Source organism: Euprymna scolopes, chromosome 2 (assembly GCF_053919585.1).
Source record: "Euprymna scolopes isolate OS-2025 chromosome 2, ASM5391958v1, whole genome shotgun sequence".
Taxonomy (NCBI): domain Eukaryota; kingdom Metazoa; phylum Mollusca; class Cephalopoda; order Sepiida; family Sepiolidae; genus Euprymna; species Euprymna scolopes.
This window is the reverse complement of record NC_136483.1, coordinates 141,890,778-141,917,422: the sequence shown is the minus strand read 5'-3', so window position 1 is coordinate 141,917,422 and position 26,645 is coordinate 141,890,778. Positions and strand designations below refer to the sequence as shown.

General features: G+C 35.9%; 1 protein-coding gene across 3 annotated transcripts in view; it reads left to right on the top strand.

The window, feature by feature from the left end:
- Window positions 1-3,853: 3,853 nt before the first annotated feature.
- Window positions 3,854-26,645, top strand: part of LOC145296798 (signal peptide peptidase-like 3) — a 344,500-nt gene continuing 321,708 nt past the window's right edge. Inside the window, exon 1 of one of the 3 annotated variants that reach the window (XM_080142870.1) lies at window positions 3,854-4,205. The gene's annotated coding sequence lies outside the window, so the exon portion shown is untranslated. The remainder of the gene's footprint in view (window positions 4,206-26,645) is intronic. The other 2 variants (XM_080142879.1, XM_080142889.1) reach the window with 2 other exon arrangements.

The following is a 26,645-nucleotide window of genomic DNA, read 5'->3' as shown; positions in this document are numbered from 1 at the left end:
GAACACTAACTCCTGAACAATGCCGGATACCTTTGCTGATATATCACAATCACGAGGTTGTCTCCTCAGCAATCGACAAGGCTAACATGCTTGCCAGTCGGTTTGCCTCAAACTCCACACTGGACCCTTCCAACCACCCCCTACCTGACTTTCCTATGCGGACAGACGCCACACTAGACGATCTGAAAACCACCCCTGCTCAGGTGCATGCTATCATAAAAAACCTTGACACCTCAAAAGCATGTGGACCCGATCTTATCCCAGCTGTGCTATTAAAAAAGTGCTCAGCCGAAGTAGCTCCAGTTCTCTCCAAACTCTACAACAAATGTCTTAATGAAGCTTGCTTTCCGGGCTGTTGGAAAACTGCTTCTGTTGTACCAGTGTTCAAGAATTCTGGCGAAAGGACAGACCCATCAAATTATCGCCCCATTAGCCTCCTCCCACTTTTTGCCAAAATATTTGAGACCATAATTAACCATGCTCTAGTCCATCATCTTACAGATGCTAAACTACTGACTGACAAACAATATGGATTTAGACAAGCCCGTTCCACAGCAGACATCCTCACTGTGATCTCTGAACGTATATACCATTCACTGGACAAAGCGGGGGAAGGCAGAGCAGTAGCTCTAGATATATCTAAGGCTTTTGACAGGGTATGGCATGAGGGTCTCCTCAGTAAAATCAGATCATACGGTATCACTGGTAGAATACTTAACATAATTAAATCCTTCTTAGATAAGAGTAAAATCCAGGTAGTCCTCGACAGTCGCACATCTAAACAATATGATATAAATGCGGGAGTGCCCCAGGGTTCTATCCTTGGACCTCTATTGTTCCTGATATTCATAAATGACCTCCCCGACAACATTGCCTCTGAGATGGGTATATATGCTGATGACACTACACTCTATGGCAGACACGACAGGAAGACGAATGAACACATTTCTAAAGAAATGGCAGAAATACTAGAGGAAGACCTCCAATCTGTAGTGGAATGGGGACAAAAGTGGTTGGTCGCGTTCAGTGCTGCCAAGACTAAACTAGTTTCATTCAATAATTACAAGAAACCCTCTCTACCACCCATAGCAATGGCCAACGACTCTTTATCTGAGAGTCCATCTTTCAAACTCCTTGGCCTAACGTTCACAGGAAACATGAGTTGGAACAATTACATTGAAGGCATTGCCAGGGCCGCTGCAAGAAAGGTAGGCTCTCTCTACCATGCTAGAAAACTACTAACACCTGAAAGTATCTTGTACCTCTATAAGGCCACCATTCGCCCATGTATGGAGTATTGCTGCCACATCTGGGCTGGTGCATCTGCTACTAGTCTCTCGCTCCTTGACAAGGTTCAAAAGAGAGTCGCAAACCTGATAGGCCCTGAACTGGCATCTAAGCTTCAGCCTCTGTCCCATCGACGAAATGTTGCATCCCTCTGCCTTTTCTACAAGTATTTTAGTGGTGAATGCTCTGACGAACTGCAATCACTTGTGCCCCCACGACGCGAGCACCCTCGACAAACCCGACAGGCTACTAGATCCCACCCCCACACTGTAGAGGTCCCTAGATGTAAAAGATCTTTTTACTCCAATAGTTTCTTCCCCAGAACCGCAAGACTCTGGAATTCCATTCCAGGTCCCTGCTTCCCCAATAGTACTGACGTGCAGAAGTTCAAGTGTAACGTGAACCGACACCTTGCTGCCCAAATCCCTACATAGTACCCCAGTAGTTGTTGCCCCTGATAGTAGCCCCCTACACCAAAGTGGCAATTTGCCTTGTTTGGGGTGAAAATGTAATAAAAAAAAAATTAAAAAAAAATATATAATAGTATAACAGAATACAGTGAAAATCTTTCTCCTAAGCAACACAGGATATTTAAAAACATCAGCTCTGATAACTCACTGACATTGTGGAATAAACACACATGCTCTATCTATAATATTGAACACTTTGAATGAACTTATACCACTTATCAAATATAATACTGTATTATTACTACAGGGCGGAATGATAAAACTGTCGCCCTAGAAAAGACGACATGATTCCATTTCTGTTTGATGAAAACTGGACTTATTTTTTTGTGGCAGACCATCTACTAGTTGGCCAAATCCTAAGAGCGGTAGACGCTTTCTATTATGTCTAAAAGTGAAACAATATTCAACAAGCGAGATCAGAAATACGCCACTGTACAACTTATACTCTCTACCGATCCAAGTTATGACAACAGGACCATTACCAGCACCCTCAAAATGCATTGCTGGATTGACACAAATTACAAGGTAATCAAAACAAAGTTTTAAGCCACGGTTATGGTCTTTGGTGTGGTTTCAAGTGAGGGCCACATTATGCTACTTCACAGCTTCGAAGTCGGCTTGAAAGTCAACACCAAAGTGTACCTGGATATGTTGAAGAGTGTGGTGATCCCCAGGTGCAATTAGGTGGCCGCTAGCAGACCCTGGGTGTGGCAGCAGGACTCTGCGCTGGCCCACAAGTTCCAAGAGACCCAGACTTGCCTTTGTACTCTTCTCTCACTGGCCCCCTCCTCCCCCGTCCCGAATCTGTTGGACTACTTTGCTTGGTCATATGTTGAGAACATCACCAACATGACCTCCCACAACACCAAAGCCAGCCACATTGCTGCCATCTGCCGAGCTCCCATCGACGTTTGTGGAAAAGGCATGCTCTCAGTTCCGGACCTGTATTTAGGCGGTGATTGAGGTTGAAAGCAGCTCTACTACATAATCAAGTTACCCAAATTGATTTTTTCAATAAAAGTTTTAAAATAAAGCTGTAGTGTTTTTTTCATTAGGGCGACACTTTTATCAGTCCATCCCATATTATGGCCCTTGGGCAACACGAAATTAATAAAAGACAGAAAAGTTCTTTGTTTGAACATACCTACTCTTTTTATGATGTTGATTGCTTTTTGGATTACTATATACCATTAATCAACATGTAGAACTGTAATCTTACATTTATTACTCCCGTTTAAAGTGCTAGTAAAACCATTCAAATAAAATTAAGGATGCTTCCAGAGCACTACAAAACTACCCTTTCTGAGTTTCTTGTTCCCCTTTCCTAATATAAAGTTAACTTGGAAAAATAGATTTTTTTTCGGGAAGGAAAAGGCTAACCTGTCTAGATAGATGAAGATCTACCCGATTAAGAGGAGCAATTATAAGAAAATGATAATGTAATAAAGTTCTAATTTAATTTCATTATTATCTCTCTACTTTTTCTTAATATATATACTAGCAGGTCGCCCGGCGTTGCCTGGTCGTAAAATATGCATAAATATTATATTTTAATTCATACAGTAACTGAGACATATGCATGCGAGCATTACGTTTTTTCTAAACAGTAGTTCACTTCTTGTAAGTAAAAAAAAAAAAAAAAAAAGAAGAAAATACTCGAGCTAAGATCAAAACCAAAACCTAAAGATAGGAGTCAAGTACGATAACCATTAGGCTGGTCTGGCACGATCTTTAAATAGCGTTTTCAAACCTACTTATTTTTAACATAATTAATCTGTCATATGAACCATTCGCACATGCACATTTGTGAAGCAGTTAGCAGATAAAAACCCAACGACCTCCACGTAACAATTTTTCAATTTTTACCCCTTAGCAGCCTTTTTTTCCAGATGAAAACCGATTAAAAAGTTTTCCACATGTCTGAATATCCTATATACTAAATTTCAGAGAGAGAGAGAGAGAGAGAGAGAGAGAGAGAGAGAGAGAGAGAGAGAGAGAGAGAGAGATTTTGTCCGGTTTCGTAGCCAAAATGAATTCGTAACCGGGTCAACGGAAGTGACGATTGTAAAACGCTCGCTTCATTGTCGTAACTTAATATTCATCTATCTGTTTTTCCCAGCGATTATTCATACGCATTTTATCTGCTATACTAGATTTTCCAGCTGTGGAATGAACTGATTTTACCTATACTACGATTCAAAGCTTGCAGCATTTGTAGAGTAAACGTAAAATCTATTATTTTTTTTTTGCGATAGTTGGAGGTAACCGGAAGTGACTGCTGCTGCTAGTCGCTCTCCTTTATTATTCGCTTCGCCCTCCGTACTTTTATTCACGTTTAATGATTTACATTTGGCTAGAATCATTCTTACCCATTTACCAAACGACGGGATATATACTGGATAAACATAAATTCCAGATGATATTTCGGATTGTGACCTCTACCTAAAGGTATGCTCTGTTTAAATTTTTAGTTAATTTTTTTTTCTTAATTTTCAACCTTCATCTGAATCAGTTTTTTTTTCTTTTTGCGTGTATATAAAAAAAAAAAAAGACTTTTATGTGATGGCGGTTTGTATTAAAAACGGAATATAGTATATTTCCATTTTTGTTTGTTTTTCCCCTCTAAAATTTATTAAAACAATCTTGATTCTGTTTTACTAACGCGATTTGACTAATCTTCCACAAAAATACCGAGGAAGATATTTCAATATTTTGCCGTTTGAACAAGGAATTTGCTCTTACAAAAAAACAAACAAAACCATCTTTTCTTCGTTTGTAAAGTCTATTAAAATGTCTTCTGAGAGACACTGGCTTTCTTAATTATTTACGAAATATCTAATTGCTTAGGTTATATCTAAGACGCATTTTTTTTTTTTTTTGTATGTTCAAAACCTTTCTAAATCGTATAATGTACATCGCGATGTTTATATTAAATACTTTATTTATATTTGTTTATATAACCGAGCCTGTTTGCTCGGTTTGTATGAAAAGTTAAGAGCGAAATAACATTGTTTTGCTTTTTGAAATCTGTTTCGTTGGATTTAATAGAATACACCTTAGATTTTTCTGGCCAGCATTTTCAGATTCATCCAGAATATATATATATATATATATATATATATATATATATATATTAGTTATATTCACATCGTTTCGGCCGATGCAACCTTCAGCTTTCTTCAAGTTAATCTTTCTGTAATCTGGATGAAATTCTGAACTGAACCTTTTATCCGTGCTGAAATAAGGTTCTTATTTAAAAAGCCCTTAACATGGGAAGGGTGTTAAAAACATATCATAAAACTTTAATTAAACCTGGAAATACGATTTAAAAAATAGCGCGGATCACTCTCTGCATTAGCACCCCACTCGGACTTAGGGTTATTGGTTAGATTAATGAAGTGCCCTCCCGATTGCAGAAAATGGTCTTAAATTCAAATTAGACTTGTCCACATTAACCTCTGGCGTAACGTTGATAAACATTAAGCAACCAGTCCTACTAAATAAGTCTTTGACGCTTTTAATCCTTCACTAAGTATCTTTATCTGCTTCTCATTGCAGAAAAGTTAGAAATGGCGTCGGTGGACGTTGTCGAGTGCCCCCCCCCCCTCTAAATTTCACAATTTCCACTTTTTTTTTTTTTTTTTTTCAAACTTTTCTGTTAATATCATCGATTACAAACTTAGTTTTCAAATTATAAAAAATTTTCATAACTTTTCACGTTGGAGTTCAGTTTTCAATTAATACGAACTTTGTGACTACGGAGGGTAGGGATTAAAACGGAGGGGGTACTGGTCGCGATTGAGTTCCCTCGAACACCATAAAAAAAACACCGACTTAAAAATAAAATATTTCTCTCCCCCCCCCTCTTCCCTTCTCCTTCTCTCCCCCCCCTCTTCCCTTCTCCTTCTCTCATCTATGTATCTATCTATTCATCGTGGTCACAAAGTTTGTGTTCAATTACATCGTTATAATTGAAAACTGAACCCCCACGTGAAAAGTTATTTTTTTCTTTTCAATGTTTTTTTTTTTTTTTTTTTTCATAATCTGAAACTTAAGTCTGCAATCGATATTAACAGGGAAAAAGTACAAAAAAAAAAAAAAAACCCCGAAAATTGTGAAATTTAGATGGAGGGGGGGGGACACTCTCGACAACGCCCGCCATGGCGTTAGTTTGTAATTTAATGTAATTGACACCAGATGATTGGTGCGAAATTATTTGTTGGCATTCCCCAGTTGGGCTGCTTTAAGTAACTGGCGAAAACTAATTCGTGTTCCTGGAAAGATGGTTGGTAGGGTAAAAAACAGAACCATACCTCCCTTTGATATAAAGGGACGCCCCTCCCCCCCCCTCGTACTAGTAACACTTCTTCGTCATGCCTGACACAAACTGGGAACTCTCCATCCTTGTGGACAAAATAGAGTATTCATTCAAAATTCGTTTTTTTTTTTTTTTTTTTTTTTTGTTTTTTTTTTTTTTTTGTTTTGTTTTTGTTTACGACCTGCCTCAGCGTAGTATAAACATCCCCAATCACCCCATGTTAAGAACGGCTCTCGGAATACCCTCTCCAAACCTCCCATGTTAAGAACGACTTTCGAAGTTGGGGAGGGGTGTTTATTCCGAAAGCCGTTCTTAACATGGAGAGGTTGGGGGGGGGGGTTATAATACGTCGGGGCAGTGGGGCAGGGCACGCCGTAAAAAAAAAAAAAAAAAAAAAAAAAATGTACCCAAAATTCTCTATGGGTTATTCCCTTGAAATTCGACAATTTGAAAATATGCACCCGCAGAAGGTCGGGTTTACATCGATCGAAATATTGTGAATATAACGGCAGAGAATTAATTAGTGATCCGTCCGTCCGAATAAGACCAATTATCCTCTTCTAAAAAGTTTCGAAACATTTGAATCATTTTTATTTTATTTTAATGCCTAAGAAAACACACGAACCAAATTAGATCAGTTTGCAGTATACTTGATACATTTCTTTTCAAGCTATATTCAATTTTTACAGTATCTTTAATAGCCAAAAGATACCGTAAAAATTGAATATAATTTGAAAATTCTATCTAAAAAAAACACACAAAAAAACAACAAACAAACAAACAAATAAGTGAACGCACGGAATACTTAAAAACGACACTCTTTCCATCTTAAGAATGGGCTTCTAAATAACGTTATTATTACAGCACAGACAGCACGGTTCGTATTCTGCATAAGTACTAAAATTAACGTCAATGTGGCCTGGTTGCCCCTCTAAAGATTTACTTGCAAAGGGTGTTTATTCCGAAAGTCGTTCTTAACATGAGGAGGTTGGGGGTAATAGCTCTTAAAAAAAAAAAAAAAAAAAAAAAGGGGGGCAACTCTTTGCAGGTAAGTCTTCAGTTGGACAGCCTGGCCATATTGACCAAAATTAATTTAGTATTACCTATGAAATAGGAACCTTTTTTTTTTTTTTTTTTTTTTTTTTTTTTTTTTTTTTTTTTTTTTTTTTTTAACTGTTTAAAATTATTTTATAACTTATTAAAATACTTTTTCTTTTCGTCTGAACTCATCGTTCCAATTTTTATGTCAATTAGTTTTAGAGACGGCCATTTTTAGATCTATGCCAGTATGTCAGGTAATTTACTTAATTATTGGAATTCTTTGAGATATATTTATTTGCGGACTGTTATCCCCATAAGGATAAGTCCGCAAATAATTTTTTTTTTTTAATACTAAATTTAACGCCAATTCGTTCAGAATGTCAATCTTAAAATAAAAATACATTTTTTTAAGCTACCGCGCGCATCGTCTTTCCGATAAAATTGCATGTGTCGGAAACTACACATTTATCGTGTATTTATTAAATTGTGAGAATGATCTGCAGCTTGTCTAAAAAGACACGAAATCATTGACGACGAAGGGATAATGGAAAAAGCATGAGACAGTAATTATCTGAAGATAGCGGCGAATAATCAAGTAATGCAGACCTGCATAAAGTGGTTAACGACACTGACCAATAACTAGGGTGTTCCAAGTTCGAATCCAGGTCGTTCCACAAACCTGTTTCCAGTGCTTCCATCAAAACCCTTGTCTAACTTTCCGGGCAGGAGATAAAGTATATATCTATATTGAATCACACCACTCGCTACTAAGACCATCGCGAAACGTCGACGTATTGTTTCATATAGTTTAATTAAAGCTGCAAATTAAATAGTAGGGTAGACTAGACTCTCAATCTTTGGCTGTGCAACATTGCAACAAGTGTAGGAGAGTGAAAACTCCCGAATAACTTCAGGTTGTTACTTATGCAGAATACGAACTGTGCTGAAATAATAACGTTTAATTAGAAACCCATTCTTAATATAGTTTTTCTTTTTATTATTATTAATCTGTATATTCCCGTAAAAATTGAATTTAACTTGAAAATTCACCCCCCCTCCTACCAAAAAATGAACTGCACAAGTATCACTATTTTTTTCTGCTTATTCCAGCATTATTCCTAAGCATCTTGTGATTTCTTGACACCATATAGGTTAAGAAGTGCCGTTGAGGATTGCGCAATCCTTGCTTCACTAAAGAGTTTATAGTATAGACTCTTAGTCTCTTTGCTTAGACACCCTTTCAGAGGGGTATTCATCATCGCTTAAGGCTGAAAGGAGGCCTAAACACTTATGTCTAAAATATTGTGTGCACGCACTGCACGAGCACGACTACTACCAACAATAACATATGTCTTGAAACACTAAACAACGAAATTTGTAATGAAATCTAATTTATTTTGTTTTTTATTTTTAATTTTGTCCCCCCCCCAACATGTTTATTTATAATCCAATTATAAATGCATGAATTTTGTGTGAGTAGTTGTACTTGCTAGTAAACATTTTCTTCTAGCAGTGAATAATCGAGGATGAAAAAGAAATGTACTGTCAATAAATAAAAACAAACAAAAAACTAAGCATTAAATTAAAAAAAAAAAAGCAACTACGATTTTTTTAATCAAAAGTGAAACAAAAGAAAAACGGTATTTTTTTATTTTTTTTAAATTTTTCTTTTTTTTTTTTTACGAGAGTAACCAGCGTAGTATAACCCCCCCCCCCAACTTTCCATGTAAAAAGGCGGCTTTCGGAATACCCCCCCCCCTTTATGTTAAGAACGGCTTTCGGAAATAAACAACCTCCCCATGTTAAAAACGGCTTTCGAAATAAACACCCCTAACCTCGGAAGTCGTTGTTTATACTACACTGGGTACTCCCGTAAAAAATACCATTAAAACTCCAGTTTTTCCCGTTATTCAAGGTGTTACCAGATCAAGCTGTTGAAGATATTCACTTCCTGACATAAAAAGCATCACCTGCAAAACTCAATCATGTGGTGTAAAGTCAAAAACAATTTTCCTCTACCAAACTTCATGATTAAATATTTGAAGATATAAACGAATTTGAAGCATAGAAACTTACTGGACTCAGCATTAAATAACCCCAAAAAGGGTTGATATGCCGTAAAACAAAACAACCAAATCTCCGCTCTTCATAAATTATAGTTTATTTACTTTTTTAACCTTTCGTTAGAAAGATAAAAAATAAAATGAGTTATCTTTTCTCTCCTCTCTCTCTCTTTATATATATCTCTATTATATAAAAGGAATCTTGCCTTATGTACTCCTAAACAGCTGGGCCGATCTTCATTAAATTTAACACGAAGATACTTTATATGCCTGGCAGTATTCTTGGATAGGTTTTGTATCGGAATGTTTTCGATAAGTATTGATCATCGAAATAATCTGATGAAAGAAGGAACATGCGATTTTGATAAGTTTACTCCTTACACAGCTTATCACAAGTGCATTGGAGAAGTTTTATCACATAAACCGAAAGGCCCAACATATAAAATCAACAGTAGGTTCTTTGATATGACAGGGGCGCGTTTGGAAATGAATCTTTCTGTTTAAAGCACAATTAAACCATGATGCTTTACTTTTTCAGTCTAAATTTTAATTCAAGACGTTATTATAAAAAATAATTTTCTAAAATCAACAATAGGTTCTCTTCACTGCAATGTAGACTACGATATATTGTGAACTAAGTCACTGTGAGATGTATGTGATCTTCCTCCTGATACACCACGATGGGTCCCCAACTAGAGCAGGCAATCAATCGATTTGATTGAAAAATGGGTAATTTTCATCGATTTTCAACGAGAAAAAAATATGGGAGTATGAAACCGTTGCTAATCATCATTCAATTTCGGGCAGCGTCGGGTCACCCTGCTAGTAGTGTGACCTTGACTGTGTATGTGGAACTATCTCTACGAAACTACTGTCAATTTTTGGTCTACAGGCTTCGTACTTGATATATAATAGATTTGGACCTGTGGAACAAAATCGATTTGGTTTTTAACCCATAAAAATAGCTGCTAAGGGGTAAAAATTGGAACTTGGCAGGCGTGTGTCGACTAAACGTTATTTGTTCACATGTGCAAATAAGCATGTATACGTTAAAGTTTTTTACGTTTTAATTTTTAAAATGTTCTGTCAGCTCAGACGGTAATGAATAATGCTGGTGCGCTTTTGTTTTGGTTTCTATTCCAATGTCACTTACGTAAATTATTTAGTGAAATAATTGGTTTAGGCATTACTCTTTAGAAACTTAAACGATGTCTTAGCTATATAAATGCTTTTTTATTTTTTTTATTTCCATCATAAAACTGAAATGGCAAATGCGTCTCAAAATATAGTTACAATCTTTATAAACAATAAATGAATGAAGCTAATAGTAACTTCTATTTATGTATTTTTTAAATTAAACTGCAGAGCTTTCTCTGTCATATCTATATCTATAAAAGTGAATTTGTCTGTGTGTACATTTCCCTACCAAACTACTGTCAATTTTTAGTCTACAGACTCGAGATTTGACATAAGGGATATTGAGATTTGGGAAAATCTTTTTAATCGGTTTTCGGCCAGAAATTTGGCTGTCAAGGGGGCAAAGTTCAGCGATTTGACCTTTGAAAACTCTACCAAATTCCTCTGCCAATTTTGGGTCTAAACACTTAAAATTTTAGATGTAGGTTACTTGGACATGGATCAAACTTTTTAGTTTGATTTGAGCCCAAAATGTTAAGGGGTCAAAATTGAGGTCAAACTTAAAAAAAAAATTTGACCTCTGCAGTCTCTACCAAATTACTCTGCCAATTTTTAGTCTAAACATTGAAAATTTTACATAAAGTGTATTCAGACATAGGGCAAGCTTTTTAATCAGTTTTTGGCCGAACGTTTGGTTGCTGAGGGGTCAAAGTTAAAAAGATTTGACCTTTGCGATCTCTAGCAAACTATTCAGCCAATTTTGGGTCTAAACATTTGAAATTTTACACAAAGGGTATCCAGACATACCAAGCTTTTTAATCAGTTTTTTGGGTGAAAATTTGTCTGTCAAGAGGTCAAAGCTGAAAGCGTTGACCTTTGCAGACTCTACCAAACTCCTCTGCCAATTTGGAGTCTAAACACTTGAAATTTTAGATGTAGGTTACCTGGACACGAGTCAAACTTTTTTTTTTTTTTAATATATATGCACATACTGTTATGTACAGTACATGAGGCCCGAGCAAAGACAAGCTGAACTGCTAGTAATAAGGTTTTTCCCCTAAGCCTTCAGATATTATAGGAAAATAATCAAGCACTTCAAATGCTGATCTTTTCAACTAGTCACTTACAGCAAATCTTAATGTGTGTTTTCAGATATAGGAAACAAAACGTTTGCATATTTAAAACTTATTACTTTTATTCCGACTAAGCTGCTTCTTTCAAATATGTAATGCCACACAGAAAGTGACAAGCAATTTCACCCTGTTACTCACATTCAACGGGTTATGTCCTTAATAGGTATAATTGCTTTTAAGCCAATGTTTATTATGTTATTAAAAATAACAAACATTCGCTCAAATTCATTTACATTCTACCTGGTGTCCTGACTGTATTCGAGGAATAACAGAATATTGGAATGTCTGTATTACAGCAGTGTCGTTCGGTTATTCATAATACATTTAATCACTTTTCAAAATGCTGGAATACATTAACAAACATCCCGCATAGTATTCATAATGGCATCTTATCCTGATGCCAAGGGTCTTTGTAAGTAACTGGTGTGTGTGTGTGTGTGTGTGTGTGTTTTTTTTTTTTTTTTTTTTTTTTTTTTTTTTTTTTAATCAGTTGTGAAATAGAACCGTTAAGTTTCATCGCCTGTTTTCTTTTTACTAAAGCAAAAAAATTGCTCCAGTTTCTAGGACCTTTTTTGGGTGCTTCTACACTATTAGGACGAAATTTTTTTTTTTTTTTTTTTTTTTTGTCAATTCTAATAAATTACAATGGTAGCTTCCAAATTATGCAGTCGAAATTACCTGAATATTACTGAATTATTAAACAAAACAACTTTAATCATGTCAGCAGGTGAAAAATTATGGCCATCTTGTTTAAATCGAAACGGAAAATTACCTCCCTTTTGAACTCTCCTGTGTCTTACTATCATTTTCATCAAATTATTTAGTATTCTACTGTACAATAATAATGCTGCTGAAACTATTTAGTATTCTACTGTACAATAATAATGCTGCTGAAACTATTTAGTATTCTACTGTACAATAATAATGCTGCTGAAACTATTTAGTATTCTACTGTACAATAATAATGCTGCTGAAACTATTTAGTATTCTACTGTACAATAATTACAAAACTGCTGACACTACTTAGCAGTATTATTATTGTACAGTATAATACTGACACTATTTAGTATTCTACTGTACAATAATTACGAAACTGCTGAAATTATGTATTTTACTGCACAATAATAACAATACTGCTGAAATTATTTAGTATTATATTGTATAATAATACTGCTGAAACTATTTAGTATTATATTGTATAATAATAATACTGCTGAAATTATTTTATTCTACTGTACAATAATAACAATACTGCTGAAACTATTTAGTATTGTACTGCGCAATAATAATGATATTGCTGAAATTTAGTATTCTATGTACAATAATAACAATACTGCTGAAATTTAGTGTTCTATGTACAATAATAACAATACTGCTACAATTATGTAGTATTCTACTGTATAATAATAATACTGCTGAAACTATTTAGTATTCTATTGGAACTTTTGACCTCTCGGTTGGTTCATAAAGATAAAAACAATGTAATAAGTCCTCTGACATACCTCTCCATTGTATAGTTTATTGATACTCTATGGCTGACTGGGATAGCTTTAGTATATTGTATCAGATCTACCTCTGTAATCCATGCTTAGAGAACATGTTCTCTATAGTATCAGACCTGAGGGAATGTTCATACTCTTCAAAAAATTCCAGCAAAAACCTAACAACCAGTCATGGTTCTCTCCAATGTGTTGCTGCCATTGCGCACAGATCACTAATTCCATTGTTTCCAACGTAGTAAATGTATTGAAACTAAAGCCATCTTCAGGACTGCCAACAACTACTGTACAAGAGTAATAAAGACTGTCAAGTCCAAAGTAGCTGAGCAGTGGCTTGGTTCTTACCAATTTTAGCAAATAACAAATAGGTTTTTGAATAAAAGTGTGTTCTATCCCAAACATCATCAATGGACCTGAGGTGATCTTGTCAGCATTAGACAGTTATACTCTTTGTCAAGAACTTGCAGCTAATTCTACTCTATGGGATCAGTGCCGCTACCCCCCCCCCTGTATTTCCTCAGGTGTCTGAAAACACGCTACGTGACATACAAATATCTCTGCACGATGTTGCCAAGCTAATCAAAAACCTAGATTCCAGTAAAGCAACTGGCTCTGATGGCATTCCTATTATAGTGCTGAAAAGGTTTCAATCAGAACTACCTCCATACTTACAAAGCTGTTTAAGCATTGTCTTAAGGAGAATTGCTTCCCAATGCCTTAGAAAACTTCATCAGTATGTCCTGTATTTAAAAATTCAGGTTATCGGTCATCTCATGTGCGTCATAAGCAGGTATATGACAAGAGAATATTTCATTATTTTGACTCTCTAGTATATATCAGTTAATCTTAAACGTTTTTAAATAGTGATGTGGTTCTTGATTGATTAACTGTGTCTGTGTTGGATATATATTCGAGAGTCAAAATAATGAAAAGAATATTCTCTTGTCATAGCTCTAGTCATGAGTAAGTTGCTGGAATCTGTTAAATAGAGAAGTAGTCAATCACCTCAGTAAAAATAACCTCCTCAGTGACATGCAGTATTATTTCCATTCTACTAGATTTACAGCAGATGTGCTAATAGTTATATCTCATAAAATTATTGAATCTCTCGACTGAAGCTTTCTTTCTAGGGCAATTGCTCTTGACATATTAAAGGCCTTTGATAGGGAATGGCATAAAGGTCTACTCCACAAAATCTCCAGCTATGGTATAGCTGGAAATGTTTTCCCAATCATTTCTCTCTGATAGGTTCATAAGAGTAGCTGGTCATGGGCAGAAATTAGAAGCCCACAGCATTAATGCTAGAGTCCCTCAGGGAGTCCATCCTGGGCCCAATTCTCTTCCTGACATACGTCAATGATCTCCCAAATCACATCCTAAGATCATTTGTACACATTTATGCTGACGGCACTACCATCTATGGCAACACTTCAAAGGCTGTAAATGATCAAGTACTCTGATTCTCTCTCCTCTGATCTTGAACACATGGTGCAGTGGGGAAAAGGATGGCTGGTTAATTTTAATGCATCTAAAACTAATGCTCTGATCCCTGTCTGACATCAATTGAAATTAATGGCTCTCGTTTTAGTGAGGCTCCATGTTTTGACAAGCTTCTGGGCCTGATCTTTACTCCGATTCTGAGATGGAACATGTACATCAAATCCATTGCTAAGGCTGCTGGGAAAATGGTGGGATCGTTCTATCGCTCCAGTAGATATCTCGCTGCTGGTGCAATTCTCTACTTATATATAAGAGCCAAGTATGTCCTAGGATTGAGTACTGTTGCCACATCTGGGCAGGAGCTGCTTGAAAGACTTTATCCTGCCATTACATAGTTCAAAATAGGCTTCTTAGCCTGATGGATGCTTTTTTCTTTTCCCTGTGACTTCTTTCCCACAGAAAAGACGTTGTGAGTCTGTCTCTACTTTATCGTTATTTTCATGGCAAGTGCTCATCTGAGCCCCCCCTCCCTTGCCTGACTTTTATGAGAAACCCTCGTCTAGTTGAACCTACTATCAACAATTTCCCCCACTCTTTATCTGTGCTTCAACATAACTGCACGCCTGTGGAACTGTTCCGTTTTCCTGCTTTCCAACTGACTACACTATGGTCGTCTTTAAGTCCAACGTGAACAAGTTCTTGATGAGCCATCCCCTTAAGTAATCCAATTTAACAAATTTCCACTACTAACTACAATATTTTCTCATTGACTTCCGTACACTCGTTTTTTCTCGAGTGACCTTCGGGCTTTGACTCCTTCCTTGTATATATAAAAAAAAAAAAAAAAAAAAAAAATTCTGCAGCACAATAATACCAATATCATGAAACTATATAATATTCTACTGCACTGCTGAAACTATTTAGAGGGGTATTTTTTTTTTAGCTTCTGTTTCCGCTTTGGAAATAGTTTAAAACATCTAAAAAGGATGAGGCATGATGGGCTGACTTTTGAGGATTTTGAAGAACAAATTAAAGATTTCATCTTTAATATTTATGAAAACCAAGTATTTCCTTTGCATTAAATGTGCAACGCATGTATAATGAGTTCATTTTTGAGTTGTTTTCTAAAATATTATCATATTGTGTAAAAAAAAAAATAGTTCTGCCCAACTATATGAAAATTAATAAAATTCTTTAGATGATGAGGCATAATGAGTCACCATTGTGTCTTTTCAATAATAATATTTTGTGAAAACAAAGCAATTCCAATATGCAACATAACAGTAGGTAATTGGAGAGCATTATATTTACAGCTCAATGCCTCCGTTTGGTCTCAAGAGACAATGGATACTCCTTGTAAGGGTAGCTGTATAATAGTGAGGCAAGGGTTGCACAATCTCTAACCACACCTCTTCTGAATCAGCACTGCTTTAGTCCAGCGGCAAAGAAGTTGCTCAACTTTGGTGATCTAACGGGAACCAGTGTGTCAATGTGACTGTCGTATATTTATAGCTACCACTACTGTAACAAGATGTTAACAGGAAAAATACAGAACCTCCCATGAAATAATAAGTAGGTGAAATATAGGATACCAATGCCAAAAACACAAGCTCTCTCAAGTAACATGTATTTTTACCTAGATGATCCTATCATCTAATACCCTTCGAATATAGCATACAATGTCATGAACACAAACTCGTTATTAACAAATGTATTCAAGCTACTGACTAGACAACCATAACCAGAATCTCTGCCCTGCCCTATCCTTACCCCAATAAACAATTATGCTCCACCTTGTGAAGTAATTGATTTTTAATAACTGTCTGTAATGTCTCTGTCTCAATTTTTGACGTTTTCCAAGCTAAAGTTCTTTTCATTACAAGTAGATGAGATGGTTTTATCATCAGAGAAACTGAAAGTCTATCTTTGGAATCACATAAACTGGATAGGTATCTACCGGGACACTGATTTTAGCTGCTTAAAAATCATGATATTTGTGAAAACACTTATAATAGGTAACATCAACTAAAATAACAGAAAATTTTAGTTTTTAACATTGTGGGGTCTGTGTTTGTGCTGGATCATTCAAGGTTGGGTGAGGAATTTCTCATTACTCTACTTCGGACAATATGGATCAGCTAGTAAGAAATATTTTCAACCCCCAAAATAGTAAAATGTTCTTTTATTTTATACGCTTGGGTGCCCGGCGTTGCCCGGGTGTTTGGGAGGTGTTGATGGTGGCAGGCAGGCTCGAACCTGTACCGCAAAGGAGGAAAAGAATGTGAAAAAAAAAGTAATATCTTTGCCGTTGTGTCCATCGTCAAACCGGAAGTGTCGGAGGTGTAAATTAAGGCTAGTCAATCAAAAAGAGAGGATGACTTTCGAAAATATTGGCAAAAAAGCGACCTCCTCCTTATAGAAAAGTGCCCAGTTGAGGGTGAAGGAAGTAATGTTTTTAGCCAATTTTTCGATATTTGTCATTTGAGGGGTTGAGCTTCAAAACAATACTGATTTTGTGAAAATCCGTTGCCTCTGTCAAAAGTTTCAGGGAGACACATACATTTAAACAGACAGGCGAGATTTATATTATAGGTTAAACTTCCTCTCCCAAAGAGTTTCTTGTCCTTAACCCAAGTTCATAATTTTCTAGTTATGTGTCCTTAACTTTGTTCTCGACTTGTTTATAAAGATGTCAGCTATACTTTTCTTATCACTGGACCTGAGGTGATTTCCTCAGCATCTATCAGGGTTAAAGTTGCATCACACTTCACCTTTTTGTGATCAGGGCTCCCTACCTCCTAAATTTCTCTGAAAACTCACAGTATTCTGAACAACATCCATATATTTATCTGGGATGTTGGCAACTTGATCAAGATCCTTGATGCTTGCAAAGCAACTTGCTCTAACATTACAATCATAGTGCTTAAAAAGCTGCAAATGGAACTAGCTCCTATTCTTACAAAACTGTTCAAACATGGCTTAAAAGAAATACTTTCCAACACATTAGAAAATTTTGTGGGTCTTCCCAGTATTTAAGAATACAGGAGATTGATTTTCTGCATCTTAGTACAGGTCAGTCCGTGATATATCGAAGTTGTCAATTACCTCAGCAAAACAACTTACTTGGTGACAAGTATCCTATGAGGTTAACAGCTAATGTGCTGACTGTAATATCACATAGGATCAGTGAATCTATTGATGAGGACTTCATTTATAGAACAGTAACTTTTAACATATCAAAAGCCTTTAATAAGCTTTGGCATAAAAGTCTACTTCACAAGATTGCTAACTATCTGGAAATGTCCTGTCAACCATCAAATCTTTTCTCTCTGATAAGTTTATAAAACTAGTTGATGGACATATGTCTGAGGCGCGTAGATTCAATGTTGGTGTGCTTCAAAGATCTATTCTAGGTCTCGCTCTCTTCTTGATCTTCATCAATTATCTCTAGAGTTACATTCTAAAATTATTTGCTGACATTTATGCAGATGACACAACCATCTATGCCAACACTTCTTAGACTAGCAGTGATCAGGATCTTTCTGACCTTGAGCACGTGGTGTAATTGGGGGGGGAGTGATTGATTATCCTTAATGTATTCAAATCCAAGATCTTTTCATTACCAATGTTTTGATCGTCATTTGTCCCCAATTGAAATGAATGGTTCAAGTCTTGAGGAAGCCCCAGACTTTGACATGTTTCTGGTACTAACTTTCACCCCAAACCTGAAGTGGATGTCTTGCATCAAATTCGTTCTCAAAGTTGTAAAAATGGATCATTCTAATTGCTCCAGAAGGTAACTTATTCTGGACGCAGTCCTCTACCTGTATTAGAGCCAAATATGTCCTATGGAGTATTATTGCCACATCTAGAAAGGTGCTGCTTAGAGAACTCTTTCCTGCCTTTACAGAATACAAAAAAAAAAACGACTTCGAAATTTGATGTCCTCTTCTCCTCCTCACTACTTTCTTACCGAAGAGACGTTGCGAATCTTTCTCTATCGTTATTTTCGTAGCCGGTGTTTGACTGAGCTCCAATGTACAGTTTCTCTCACCAACGCGTATGTTCACCTTTTTTTTTTTTATTTGTTTAGGAAAACGTATTTTTGAAGTTGCAAGTTTTCTTTACGTGGTATTCACAGGAGAAAAAGTGGCGCTTGTCCATAAAAGAAGGCACCTGTGAAATATAACTTTAAGAAAAACAAAATAACAGCAAAATTTTATACAGTGCTTAAAAATATTACCGTACCCTGAAAATTATGGAAAATGAGCAAGTAGAAGTTTATAAAAAAATATAATTAATTTAGCAATTTGATACCAAGGGGAGACAATTAGTGAGCCTTGAGTCATTAACAAAGACGAAATTCTGATAATAGTGGACTTTTCTGGATTACAATGTATAGTTGAATTTCCTCAATAAAAATACTCTATCATTTTCCATAATTTTTGGTGTATGGTGATATTTTTCAATACCAAGTAAGTATGTAAAGTTTTGGCGTCATTTTATTTTGAACTGCCATATTTCACAGGTGTCTTTTCATGCACAAGTGTCGAAAAATGAATAACTTTAAATTCTTTAATCCTCCCTCATCCGTTTTAAAATCTCAGCATTAACTAGAAAGTTAATAACTGTAACAATACTATTTCAGTCGCATAAATAACTTAAATCTTAAACTTATTTTTTCAAAGAGTTGATTTGCACAAGTTTTTCATGTGGAGATGGGCATCGCATACGTTTGCTTTTTTTTATTTATTTATTTATTTAGGAAAACATTTAAGTTGCAAACAAGAGTTGGAGTTTCAGCATTTATTCGCAACATTTTTGAATATTTAGAATTACCATTATAAAAAAAAAAAAAATACAGAAAAATCTTTGCGGTGTACTGTTGGAATTTGCATTGTCTGGAACACTTTCTCTGTTGCATTTTGGGAGTTATCTTTGAACGTCTTTTTTTTTTTTTGTATGTGTGCATGACGTGCATTGTTTCATTTGAAAAGGCACAAAAATCAGTTTCCAGTTATATTTTGACATAAAAGGACGTGTTACATTCGGCTCTAATGCAAGAGAGCTTTTTCCTGCCTCATCTTGCAGAAAAACTCATGCTTTCTGTGGCTGGATCCCATTGTGGAGAGTTTGAATTAATTCCCAGGTGGGAACTTGTAAAAGAAATTAGATTCAACTCAATTCGTGTCATAGACTTTATAAGAACCTTTCAACTAATACGGCTATACGAATAATCACTATTCTTTCAAATTCTTGATTTTCCTCAGTCAAGAACGGTGAGCTAACTGAAAAATGGCACGCAAAAGCGCATTGCTTATACAACTGCAGAATCGAGAAATTGTTTAATTCTGTTAAGACTCGGTTATTGTCTTTCAATCGTAGACGTGCCCCTTTTCTTCCCGAAATTCTTATCGATGGCTCTGCTCTCGATGAGACATTTACTCTAAAACTTCTTTTTCCTCATCAGATCTTTCTTGGAGTCCATGTATTAAACCTATTGCTATTTCTGCTTCACGTAAAATCGGTTCTCTCTATCGCTCTAAACACTGTCTTACACCAGAGGCTATTATCTCTACAAATCTGCTATCAGACCATGTATGGAGTACTGTTGTCATATTTGGGCTGGTGAATCTCTATCCCATTTGAAGGTTCTTGATAAATTGCAGAAACGTATCAATCATTTGATTGGCCCCACGCTTTCCTCTTTGCAACCTTTCTCAGACACATGATATTGCTAAGTTAGTGTTGGGACGATTCCTAAGTTTTTTTCTGATTCCGATTCCAGGGAAATGGTGATTAACGATACCGATTCCCGTGGAATTGTTGTTTTGAAATATACCATTATATCGAGTGATGTGATTTTTTTGTTTTTTGCTCGCTGATGTAAGCGAAAATGGAAGTGAAAAAAGGCAGTTGCTGCCTAGACCTTTTAGGAGTGAAAGGTCGTTGTTTGAAAATGTTGGACCTGGATGTAGTAACCCATCGTGGCGAGACATCAGGAGGCTCTAGATGAAGGTCCTATTTCGTTAATTAAATTTTCATCTAAGTGACGAAAATCAAGAGAAAAATGCCGGCTGAGTTCAGACAGAAAGTCTTTAAAAAAAAAAAAAGTCAAGTCTCGTCTAGAGAAGAAATAAGTGCAAATGTTAAACCTCAGTCAAGTGAAAAAGTGACGGTGCAAACAATACTTTGCTTGTTCCTCAGGAAATATTCGAAGTGAAAAGGAAAATGCATAATTTTCAATGGTGCAACAATAAGAAAAGTTTTTTTGTTCGACTAAACTGTCGAAGCTACGTCAGGTCAAGCAATATTTTTATTTATTTTTTTTTTTTTTCAAGTAAAAACCGACAAATGAGTAAAAGAAGTTGAAGATGCAAATTTATTTGATAAAAAAGAAAATCCATTTTTTATTATGCTATCTCAAGCAGGAATGACAATTCTTCTCTCTAAAAAAAAAAGAAATTCTGTATAAATTATCCTTGCTTCTAAAAAAAAAAAAAAAAAAAAAAAAAAAAAAAAAAAAAAAAAAAATATTCTTACCTCAAAGTAAGTTTTGCCTCTTAATCTTATCTTTTAATTCTAGTCTTTCTCTCTCCTGAACTGTTACTAGAACCTTTAAGGTTCGCCAAAAGGGGAAATTTTTGGCAGTCAAAATACAGTCTTTTATACGGTTATCGGACTTTATTATTATAATTTTTTTTCCCTGTTTAAATAATATAATTCATAATTATTTCAAGTGGTTTTTACTTCCTCTTCTTTCTTCTTGTCTAGCTTGTAAATGGTTATATGTAAATGGTTATATGTAATTAGTTTTTACAGGTTCTAGTATTTAAATACGTCTAATTTGGCTGTTACTAAGTTAAATTCGGACAGTGTTGGTTCAAAGCATCACTAATTTAAACAAGCACTAAAGTGTGGAGCATTTTTCTTTTAAAACTTTCACTTTCCTCTCCCATTCTGTTGATTTTATTCTACAGTTTAAAGGTTTCTAAATTCTTTTCAAATTTCGAAGGGTGACAAAGTAATTCATTTTTTCAACTATTACAATATTAAAATGGCGGACATGCGAAGAAACATGTGTTCTGGTGGGTTTCATTTCCTAATTTAATTTTGTTAAATTAACATTTGTTGAAAAAATTACTTTACTCGCCATTGCTATTGCAATTTTAATTTTTAAGATAAATGATTTTAGATGTTTATATCTGTCTATCTATATACGTGTTTTTTTATGAAGGACATTAAGTTAATTGAAAACGCGCGAGCGCACACACACAGCACAAAAACAGATTTCTTTATGAAAAGACATTGTTAATATTAAAATTTCCGTCTAATAATCGATTAATGGTGATGCAAATAATTACAATCCAAATTTCCAAAGCAATATGCAAGTTTAAGTGAATTTCATCGGATGTCCTGCTGTCTTCGCAAGCAGAGAGCTGACTCGAGATGTTTTCACGAATAATAGCGATAGCAGGTGCTCACAAAACAAAGTGGTGGGCTCTGGTCTAGCGCGTCATGAACACGTCAGGGCTGTTGAAGTCTCGTGTGGCGATCCGGTGGAACACAAATTTGTCGAAGACCATCATATTTTGATTGCTTGCGATTCTCTGACGCTGCTGCATGCTCAGGGTTTGTTGTCGATTCTGTCCCTGACGAGAGCACAAGTGTTGATAAAAGTTGCGTCTCATAAGTGACCCTGCACTACCCCCCCCCTCTTCTCAATAAATATCTTATTTAAGCAGTTAACATTTTTATTTTTTTTTTTTATGGGAGATATATTTTCATTTGGGTGGAATGGGGAGCTACTTCTTTAGGGATAACTTGTGATTTGCGATCTAGCTACTTAAAGTTAGGGTTATTGGAGTTAGAATCACTTGGAAATGGTGGATCATTTTACATTTAATTTTTATATATACATATATATATTATATATGTGTGTGTGTGTGTGTGTGTGTATGTGTGTCTAAACGCCCTCTAAATTCTACTGTAATAAGGCAGTTACGCTCGAACTGTGTTCGTTACACCTCAAACCTGTCTGTGACTCACAAGCCGCCGGTATCGTCGTCGCAAAGGAACAAACAAACAAAAATAAATAAATCTGACTTGGCTTTTTTTTAATAGCAAAAGGCATTTATTACCGTTACCGTCCAAACGTCTGTGTGTGTGTGTGTGTGTGTGTGTGTGTGTGTGTGTGTGTGTGCGCGCGCGCGTTTTTTTTTTTTTTTTTTCCTTACTGTTGATTAATAATTAACAAAATCCTGCCGTCTCGCCACCAGCTTAAGTCTCTTGCAACCATTATGGGGCCACACGCCCATCTCTCCCTTTGCTTCTTTTCGACTATGTGTTGTCCTTTTTTTTTTTTTTTTTTTTCTTACAGAAGAGACGTAAGTCTTTCTTTATCGTTATTTTCATGGCTGGTGTTTGACTGAGCTCCAATCTATGCCCCCCCCTTTCCAAACTTTCATGAAAAATACTCGTTTAGCTAAAATTTCCCCCACTCTTTACCGGTGCCTAAACCTAAACGTAGATTCCATGAGTAAAGCTTCTTTTTTAAAACTGCATGCCTGTAAAACTCTCTTCCATTTCTCTACTATCCCGCTGACTACATTATCGTCATCTTCAAGTCCAACCCCTTAAGTAATCCAATTTACCAAATTTCCACTACTAAAGATTACTACGATATTATCCCATTGACTACTGTACACTCATTAACCCTTATACTCGAGTGGCCTCTGGGCCTTGGTAAGTGGCGACTCCTTTGTAAAAAAAAAAAAAAAAAAAAAAAAAAAAAAAAAAAGCCTGCGCACACTTGCTAATTGCATAGTGCTCAAACTGCTGCTGCTAATACCTTCGCTAGCCATCTATCCTTTGGCTGCCGCTGCTGCTATTTTCACACATGCTCATACGCACTCTGTTGCTCTAAAATGTTTTTATCTAGGAAAGTTTTCTCTTAATCGAACAAAAACTTTTTTTTTTTTTTTTTTTTTTGGAGGGGGATTGTCAACAGAGGGTCCTGATACTTGCATGTAGAATTAGGGAAGGATCATTTGTGCCATTCTCGAAATGTCATAACTATCTGGGGATAAAAATATCTAGCAATCTCAGGTTTCACAACCACTTCTCTTATGTATCCAACAGGGTTAATGCAAGCTTTACATATTGTGTATCCTGACCTACCTCATGAATGGCATTTGCTGACCCGGCTTTACAAGACAATGATTCGTCCCCACTTTACAAGGCAATGACTGGTCCCTGGAGTTGGCAATGTGTTCTCTAATTCTCTTGAGCGTCTACATCATACCATCAGATATATACTACAATTACTACATATTCCCTGCCGCGACACTGTTCCCTTTGGAGTATGATCTGCTTGGATTAAATCTGCTGTCTACTCACTGGAATGCGGCAGTTGTTGTCTACAGATTACTCCATAGTCCTTGTCCTACTGCAATACTTAAATATGGTCCTGTGCTGCTGCTTAACGGATCAAACTTGCAATGATATACATTCATATTGTACCTTTTCTCCACATTAAAAAACAACCCTGGTGTCTCTGTCCCGTGGAGAGGCATTGTAAATAGGTACATTCAAATTTGACCCACTGCATAATCGCACTGGTGTTTGCTCAGAGATATACTGGCGATCTCCTTTTGTATTGTGTTCTGCAGTCCTGAACGTGCTACCTCCAGAATTGTGTGAATGAACATGTATCACTGTCACATTTTCGGAGTTCTGTATTGACTATCATGATACTTCTAAGTTTTATGCCTTCCCTAATTAGATTAGTAGTAGCCTTTGTCTATTGCTACCGGTTTTTATGACCGTGGCTTAATCAAGGTGAGGGGGGATTATTTGCCTCCCCATTTTTTTTTTTTTCTCAATTATTTTTTAGTTTAATGTTTGTTAAATTTCTGAAATGTTATCGACATTGGACATTTTCTTATGATATCCCATTTTCCCTTATTTACTTTTAGTGTATATAATTTTAACAGTAACCGAAAGCTTAATTTTTTGTTTAATAGATTGGCCTTTATATTTGTCATTAGAAAGTATTAGTAAAGTTACGTTGCGATGAGAGACGCGCGTGCGCGAGAAGTCATGCACTTTTAATAAACTCAAACGAAAAAGGTGAGATGTTGCAATGTATAATACAATTGAATCCAATTTAAATTTTTTAATGTGCTGCACTCCCCCCAAAAAACAAGAACAAACAAATCTCTAGCTAAGAGTGTGTTTTCTTTATTGTATTTTGTATAACAATGCAAGAAAACATTTTTGTTTGTTCATGATACGGATTTGTACAGTTCTCTGTCGCTTTCCAATTAAGTGTATGAATTGATGAAGATAGGAATAGGGCTTTTAAAGTCCCTTACCGAAATAAAGCCCCCACTCCCTCTCATTACTTCGAGTGGGAAGTTAATATAATTTGATAGCAACAAATATTGTGATCCTATTTACAATGCCTCCCCACGGGACAGTTAGACACCAGGGTGGTTTTTTTAATGCGGAGAAAAGGAATTCTAAACGCTTTCTCTGTTTTGGTATTTTCTAACTTACCACTTTTTTTTCTGTTTACAATTATCGATCGTGTCGCTTGAGAATTGCGTTTTTTATTTATTATGGATTATTACAGGGAATATGAACTGGAATAGATACATTGAGAGCATTGCCAAGGCTGCTGCAAGGAAGGTTGGCTCCCTCTACCGTGCTAGAAAACTACTTACGCCTGCTAGTATCCTATACCTCTATAAGGCAATCATTCGCCCATGTATGGAGTACTGTTGTCACATCTGGGCTGGTGCATCTGCTGCTTGTCTCTCGCTCCTGGACAGGGTTAAAAAAAGAGTTGCCAACCTGATAGGTCCTGAACTGTCATCTAGGCTTCAACCTCTGTCCCATCGACGAGATGTTGCATCCCTCTGCCTGTTCTACAAATACTTTAATGGTGAATGCTCTGACGAACTGCAAACACTTGTACCTCCCTGACGTAACTACCCCCGACAAACCCGACAAGCTACTAAGTCTCATCCCTTTACAGTAGAGATCCCTAGGTGCAAGAAAGCCTTTTACTCCAATAGTTTCTTTCCAAGAACTGCGGGTCTTTGGAACTCCCTTCCGGTATTCTGCTTTCCCAACTGCAATGATATGCAGTGTAATGTTAACAAGTGTAATGTTAACAAACATCTTTCTACTCTTCTCCCCTCATAATGACCCCGCTAATTAATTCCCTAATAGTAGCCCCCTGCTTCAAAGTGGCACTGTGCCTTGTTTGGGGTGAAAATTGAATAAAAAAAAAAAAAAAAAAAAAATATTAGGTTTTAAATTGGGAGATCACTTTTTTAACGTAAAATGCTCACCCACTTTCTGACCATCACAATTTCTTTTTTTTTTTTTTTTTTTTTTGTACACTTATGGAGTATGTCGCTAAAGAATTCCAATATTTTAGATCTTAAAGTGGGAAATCGCTCTCCTAGATATATATTTCTTAAGATGATCACTTTTTCTTGACCACCAACAATTTCCGGACAAATTAGTGCTCACATGATAATATAACATTAGTTTTAATGTTTTTTTTTTGGGGGGGGGCGTAGTCGTAGATATTTTTGTGTGTACATCAAGGTATGGTACTAATTTTATCCATTTTCTTTTCTCGAGCTTGTGTTGATTTCTTTTCCCCGTTTTTATGTAGTTTTGAATTTTGTTTGTAGTCTCCTTGCGTTTTGTTTTTCACTTAATTTGAGGCATTATGTTAGTATTAGTGAACTACACTAGTTTGCCAATTTCTGTTGCATGGGTAAGCTAGTGCGTTAAGGATTTATTTGGGCATTGTTTCTAGCGGTGCTTAAACCTGCGGGAATTGAGGGCAAATGCATGGCCAGAGCGCATATATTTGATGAATGAGTGTTTTCAAAATCTCGTTAAAAAAAAAAAAAAAAAATAAAACATGCAATGCAAGAAATAAAATACATTCATGTTATGTAGTGAATTTACTACTTTACGAAAAATATCACAGAAAAATATATATATATATCGCTTGTATGCTATTTTGCACAAATATTTTGAAATTGTAGAAATTAAAACAACAAATTAAAAAGCAAGCATAAGGGTTGAGAAAAATGGTTACGACTGTAAAAAAAACAAAATAATAAAAAATTTGGTTAGTTTCTTTCTCTCGTGTGGTTAGCAAAACTAGTTCTTGTCGTGTATGCCTTACAAGGAGGAACCAGAGATTGGTGCTCAGTCGAGAATCTTCA